The sequence below is a fragment of the Lotus japonicus genome, chromosome 6 (assembly GCF_012489685.1).
Source record: "Lotus japonicus ecotype B-129 chromosome 6, LjGifu_v1.2".
Taxonomy (NCBI): Eukaryota; Viridiplantae; Streptophyta; class Magnoliopsida; order Fabales; family Fabaceae; genus Lotus; species Lotus japonicus.
In genome coordinates this window covers 13,659,087-13,666,546 of record NC_080046.1, presented here as the reverse complement: position 1 = coordinate 13,666,546, position 7,460 = coordinate 13,659,087, and positions in this window count along the sequence as shown.

Genomic DNA, 7,460 nt, shown 5'->3' with positions numbered 1-7,460 from the left:
ATAATTCAAAGTCGGTGTAAATCTATTTTACCTGATAAGTTACTTTTTGCAGTGGATGTCGGAAGAGAAAACTTCCTTCTGAAGAAAGATTGAAAACATCAAGAGAAATTGGTGTACGCGTGTGGAATCTTCATTAGAAGCTCCAAATAGAAAAAATCTTCATCGACCGTTCATTCTAGGTTTCTTGAACTATCAGGGTTTTAGTTTCGGCAAACCTCCGAGGATTGGAATCGGACGTTCGTACCTTCTAGGGTTTCGTATCGAAACGCTTGTTATAGACGGATTAAGAGAAGTTCTAACATTTCTATGAAGATTTTTGGAATTAGTTTCCATCGTGTCTTTAAGTGCAAATTAGCTATTTGCTAGCGCTCTTGCCCTAGGTTTAAGCGTATACTAATCGTGTTATAACTTTTATCGACTTTGATAAAATCCTTAGACTTTTCCTGAACTTTCTCCTTCATAAATTTATTCCATTCGATAAACACTTGTTCAGGTTTTTCCTTCACGATACATCAAACCTAATCGTGAATATGAATTTTATTCACTTATTCTAAATTAAAAAAAACTTGGGTCTCACAGCAATGGCTTGCGGAAGTTCCAAATAGGGTACCACCACATAAAGACAATGAGATATGCATTGGAAGAATGCAATGCCTAAGAAGATACTTCCAAGATGCAAGGGAAAGAAGTGAGGCATTTCAAGAGTTTTTCAACTTCTCAACTGGAGCTGAAGGTCTCGACCGATATGATTGCTTACAAGATAGATGGGATCTCAAGCCAAAGGTTTGGTGGGTCACATATGGTGCTGCACTCCCTAAGCTTCAAACCATTGCCTTGAAACTTTTTTCTCAACCATCATCATCTTCTTCTGCTAAGAGAAATTGGAGTACTTATTCCTTCATCCATTCATTGAAAAGGAATAAACTCCATTTTACAAGAGCTCAAGATCTAGTTTTCATACATACAAATCTTCGTCTTCTCTCAAGAAAAAGCCAAAGTTATAAGGAAGGTGAGACTAAAATGTGGGACATTGGTGGAGATGAATGGGATCTTGAAGGCTCTAGTATTCTTGAAGTTGCTTCCCTTTCCCTTGATGAGCCAGAGTTGGAGGCTGTTCTTTTCACTGAAAATGAGAATGACACCGATGGAGTTTCAGAAGTTTAAATTTGTAATTTTGGTGGTTGAAGTTGCTTCTCTTTGGTGAACATATAGCTTTTATGTTGTTGTGGTGTTTGAACAATTATTTGGTTTTATGTTGTTGTGGTGTGGTGTTGAACAATTATTTGGTTTTATGTTGTTGTGATGTTGAACAATTATTTGGTTTTATGTTGTTTTGTTGAACAATTTAATATTATGTCTTGGATGTTATTTTAATTAGTTATATTTTTTTTTGCATAATTTATTTATATTTAAATATTATGTATAAAAAAATATATATATATATATATCTAACGTACCCGTACCCCTATTTTTTCAAAAATCGCGTACCGCATACCCAATACCGTACCCGTACCCGTGCAACACAGGAATCCACTATAAATAGGATAACAATGTAACCCTAAAAATTGTACTTGGTACCACATACTTCATGCCACAAGTAATACTAAGGAGCTATAGCTACTTTATAGCCGCAGAGGTAGGCAATTTGGCCGAACTGTGTGACCAAAGATGATGTGTGCTTTATCTGTGATTTATCGCTCTACTACTTCGTGCAATCGAGGTGCTTGAATCCCCTACAAGTGGTATCAGAGCCGATGGTTCGTGGGACCATGGTAACGACTGGACAACTTCCGCAGAGGGGCCGATGGTTAGTAACCATGGTAACAGCCGGATAACTTCTGCGGAGGGGCCGATGGTTAGTAACCATAGTGACGGCTGATATCTTCCGCTGCGAAGGGAGGTCAACAAGGATTGCAGAAGACGTTGTGAGAGGAGAAACCGACGTATCTGAAAGACACGGAACAAGGTGGAGATCTGTCTACTTTCAAGAGGCGATGGCCACGCCAGGAAGGAGAAGTGGATGGATGCCAAGGTGGAGGAGTGAAGCAACAGGGTGTTGAGCATGGTGGAGTTCGGTTGCAAGGTAGTGCGACTATTGACCATGCCAGTCACCAGTGACAGGTTCGAGCCGGGCTTGGACTTGTTACAAAGTTCTCGGTGTTAAGCATGAGGAGGAGTACAATCCCAAGGAATCGAAGTTCTGAAGACTGAGGCAGATATCTTCACAGGGTTCGAGAATTCGCCAAGGTGGAGATTGTTGGGATTTTGGCTCATTAGAAAGAGAAAAAATCAGAAAGATTTGCTTCAGATTTGTTTCTGTTTTATTTTGGGTTAAATCTATTCAGTTTATTAGGATTTGATTTAAGGGGATTGTATATGGGTTTAAGAAGATTTTATGATGTTTTACTAGGGTTAGTAGTATCCTATAAATATGTAAACTCTGTAACCCTAAAAGTTGTACTTGGTACCACATGCTTCATGCCACAAGTAATACTAAGGAGCAATAGCCACTCTATAGCCGCAGAGGTAGGCAATTTGGCCGAACTACGTGACCAAAGATGATGTGTGCTTTATCTGTGATTTCTCGCTCTACTACTTCGTGCAATTGAGATGCTTGAATCCCTTACAAGTGGTATCAGAGCCGATGGTTCGTGGGACCATGGTAACGGCTGGACAACTTCCGCAGAGGGGCCGATGGTAAGTAACCATGGTAACGGTCGGGTAACTTATGCGGAGGGGCCGATGGTTAGTAACCACAATGACGGCTGATATCTTCCGCTGCGAAGGGAGGTCAACAAGGATTGCAGAAGTCGTTGTGAGAGGAGAAACCGACGGATCAGAAAGACACGGAACAAGGTGGAGATCTGTCTACTTTCAAAAGGCGATGGCCACGCCAGGGAAGGAGAAGTGGATGGATGCCAAGGTCGAGGAGTGAAGCAACAGGGCGTTGAGCAAGGTGGAGTTCAATCCCAGAAATCAGAATCAGGAAACTAAAGCAGCATATCTTCATAGGGGGAGTCCGGAATTCGCCAAGGTGGAGATTGTTGAGATTTGGCTCATTATATTTTGGGCTAAAATCTTTAGTTTATTAGGATTTGATTTAATGTGGATTGTAAAAGGTTTTAAGGGATTGTTATAGGATTTATTAGGATTTTATTGTAAAATAGAGATCAATAGAATCCACTTTAAATATGATAACAATGTAACCCTAAAAATTGTACTTGGTACCACATGCTTCATGCCACAAGTAATACTAAGGAGCTATAGCTACTTTATAGCCGCAGAGGTAGGCAATTTGGCCGAATTGCGTGACCAAAGATGATGTGTGCTTTATCTGTGATTTCTCGCTCTACTACTTCGTGCAATCGAGGTGCTTGAATCCCCTACAAGCCATCGGCCCCTTCGGTTTCTCCTCTCACAACGTCTTCTGCAATCCTTGTTGACCTCCCTTCGCAGCGGAAGATATCAGCCGTCACTATGGTTACTAACCATCGGCCCCTCCGCAAAAGTTATCCGGCCGTTACCATGGTTACTAACCATCGGCCCCTCTGCGGAAGTTGTCCAGCCGTTACCATGGTCCCACGAACCATCGGCTCTGATACCACTTGTAGGGGATTCAAGCACCTCGATTGCACGAAGTAGTAGAGCGAGAAATCACAGATAAAGCACACATCATCTTTGGTCACGCAGTTCGGCCAAATTGCCTACCTCTGCGGCTATAAAGTAGCTATAGCTCCTTAGTATTACTTGTGGCATGAAGCATGTGGTACCAAGTACAACTTTTAGGGTTTCAGAGTTTACATATTTATAGGATACTACTAACCCTAGTAAAACATCATAAAATCTTCTTAAACCCATATACAATCCCCTTAAATCAAATCCTAATAAACTGAATAGATTTAACCCAAAATAAAACAGAAACAAATCTGAAACAAATATTGTTGGGATTTTGGCTCATTAGAAAGAGAAAAAATCAGAAAGATTTGTTTCAGATTTGTTTCTGTTTTATTTTGGGTTAAATCTATTCAGTTTATTAGGATTTGATTTAAAGGGATTGTATATGGGTTTAAGAAGATTTTATGATGTTTTACTAGAGTTAGTAGTATCCTATAAATATGTAAACTCTATAACCCTAAAAGTTGTACTTGGTACCACATGCTTCATGCCACAAGTAATACTAAGGAGCTATAGCTACTCTATAGCCGCAGAGGTAGGCAATTTGGCCGAACTGCGTGACCAAAGATGATGTGTGCTTTATCTGTGATTTCTCGCTCTACTACTTCGTGCAATCGAGGTGATTGAATCCCCTACAAGTGGTATCAGAGCCGATGGTTCGTGGGACAATGGTAACGGCTGGACAACTTCCGCAGAGGGGCCGATGGTTAGTAACCATGGTAACGGCCGGATAACTTCTGCGGAGGGGCCGATGGTTAGTAACCATAGTGACGGCTGATATCTTCCGCTGCGAAGGGAGGTCAACAAGGATTGCAGAAGACGTTGTGAGAGGAGAAACCGACGGATCTGAAAGACACGAAACAAGGTGGAGATCTGTCTACTTTCAAGAGGCGATGGCCACGCTAGGAAGGAGAAGTGGATGGATGCCAAGGTGGAGGAGTGAAGCAACAGGGTGTTGAGCATGGTGGAGTTCGGTTGCAAGGTAGTGCGACTATTGACCATGCCAGTCACCAGTGACAGGTTCGAGCCGGGCTTGGACTTGTTACAAAGTTCTCGGTGTTAAGCATGGGGAGGAGTACAATCCCAAGGAATCGAAGTTCTGATGACTGAGGCAGATATCTTCACAGGGTTCGAGAATTCGCCAAGGTGGAGATTGTTGGGATTTTGGCTCATTAGAAAGAGAAAAAATCAGAAAGATTTGTTTCAGATTTGTTTCTGTTTTATTTTGGGTTAAATCTATTCAGTTTATTAGGATTTGATTTAAGGGGATTGTATATGGGTTTAAGAAGATTTTATGATGTTTTACTAGGGTTAGTAGTATCCTATAAATATGTAAACTCTGTAACCCTAAAAGTTGTACTTGGTACCACATGCTTCATGCCACAAGTAATACTAAGGAGCTATACCTACTTTATAGCCGCAGAGGTAGGCAATTTGGCCGAACTGCGTGACCAAAGATGATGTGTGCTTTATCTGTGATTTCTCGCTCTACTACTTCGTGTAATCGAGGTGCTTGAATCCCCTACAAACTTGAATCAATTCTTAGCTAACAAGAAGTGTTTATTTGGCCATACCTCAATTGAATATTTAGGACATGTGATTTATGCAAAAAGGGCAGAATGGATCCCTCTAAAGTTAAATGTGTAGTTAATTAGCCAGATTTCTTTAGGGTCACCGACTGTTATAGGCCGTGCTTTATTAGGATTACAGTAAGGTAGCTTAGCCACTCACTGAACTCACCACGAAAGAGGGATTCTTATGGTCTTTATACATTGAAGACTATGCTTACTGCATCTCCAATCCTGGCCTTGCTTGTTTTCTCGAAGGAACTTGCAAATGAATTTCATGCATGAAGGCACAATATAGAGAGCAGTGTTGATGCAAGATCATAAACTTGTTGCTTACATTATTAAGGCTTTGGGAGACTCTAACCTGGCCTATCAAAATTAGTTTATTAGAAGGAAGTTATGGCGCTCGATTTGGTTGTTCGACATTGATGTCATTATTTTTTAGGAATGTCCTTTAATTTAAGGTGTTTACAGATCACCAGAGCCTTAAGCGCTTGCTCAAACAGTGAATTTCTTCAACTGATCAACATTGCTGGTTGCCAAAGCTAATGAAGTATCACTTCGAAGTTATGTATAAGCCAGGTCTTGAGAACAAGGCCGCATATGCTTTTTTGTGAATATATGACTTACAAATGGCCTTGGGTGTTGTTTTATGTACCTAAGATCGAGGAAGATTTACCTCATGATCCATATTTTAGCTAAACTGATTAGTACCTTAAAAGTTAAAACATAATCTATTAGCTAAGACTAGGCTTGTTTTGCAGGGAGGTCTATTTTCTAAGGATAGCCTGATGTTGTCTCGTCAATAATCTCTTTTTCCATCTTTACTGGAAGAATTTCATTCCACACCCTCTGGGGAGCATTCAAGGTTTACTAGAACCTACAAAATGTTAGCAAGGAGTTTTTATTCGAAAGGAATGAAGGGACAAATTATGCACTATATACAAGGTTGTGATGTTGGTCATTGATATAAGTATCAAAGTTTGGCCTAGCTGGCTTGCTTCAGCCACTACATACTTATACTGGATCGTACATAGGATACAGTCTCCATAGATCATTACGAGTTTACCAAAACCTCAGGGATTTGAGGTGATCATTGTTGTAGTTGATCGCTTGTCCAAGTATGTCTAACTTATCTCCCTTAAACATTGTTTCACCTTTAAAACATTGTTATAGACTTCATGGCTTTCCAAAGGCCACAGTGAGTGATATGGATTCTATCTTCCTATAGCAATTTCTAGAAGGAACTCTTCGGTCTCTGAAGAAAAGTTTTGAAAATGAATGCATCTTACCACCTTCAAACTGATGCCAAGATGAAGGTGGTCAAGCATTCTTTTGGAGACTTATCTCTTCTATTTCACTGCTAACCATCTTCATCCTAAAGGATAGCTCAAGTGGTAAGAGCTGTAAGACATATAGATTAGGGAAGAGATGGTCCATAAATTAAATCATCTTCTAACCATCTTCGTTACGGTATTATGGCTGCTATGTGCTAAAATCTTTTTTTTTTTTTTCTTTTTTTGAAGGCTAAAAAACATTTTTGGTCCCTGATGTTTCAGGATTATGCAAATTCTGCCCCTACTCTATTTTTGTCGACGTTTCTACCCCTCATGTTTTCAAACAGTGCACTGTCTACCCCTTCGTCATCCAGACTTTCTCATGAGATGTTCCTGAGTGGATTGGAGAGATGAAGAGGAGTATATGAAGTTGATTATGATCAAGGAAATGATATAAATTAAATTTGCTTGATGTATATATCAATTATGTATGTAACTGAGCTTGTTAAATGCATGTTTTGCTACTTACAAGTCTTGAGTTTGAATTTCCCATGCCCCCTTTTTTCCAGTTTCACTTGTAATTTCCACGTGGCAGGTCCAAAAAATAAAAATAAAAAAGTCAAATCAGCTCATTCCGTTAGTTTTTTAACGTCTGACTGACGGAGGGGTAGACGGTGCACTGTTTGAAAACATGAGGGGTAGAAACATCGACAAAAATAGAGTAGGGGCAGAATTTGCACAAACTTGAAACATCAGGGGCCTAAAGTGCTTTTTAGCCTTTTTTGAATTTGCTATGTACTAAAATCCTAAAATGGCAGATATATAGAAACATATGGAGTACCTGTTACTGTTATCACATATTGAGGGATGTGATGTCTCATTTATGACATTGCATGCAATTGTTTAATTGAAAAGATCAAACATATTGTTGGAAAAAAAG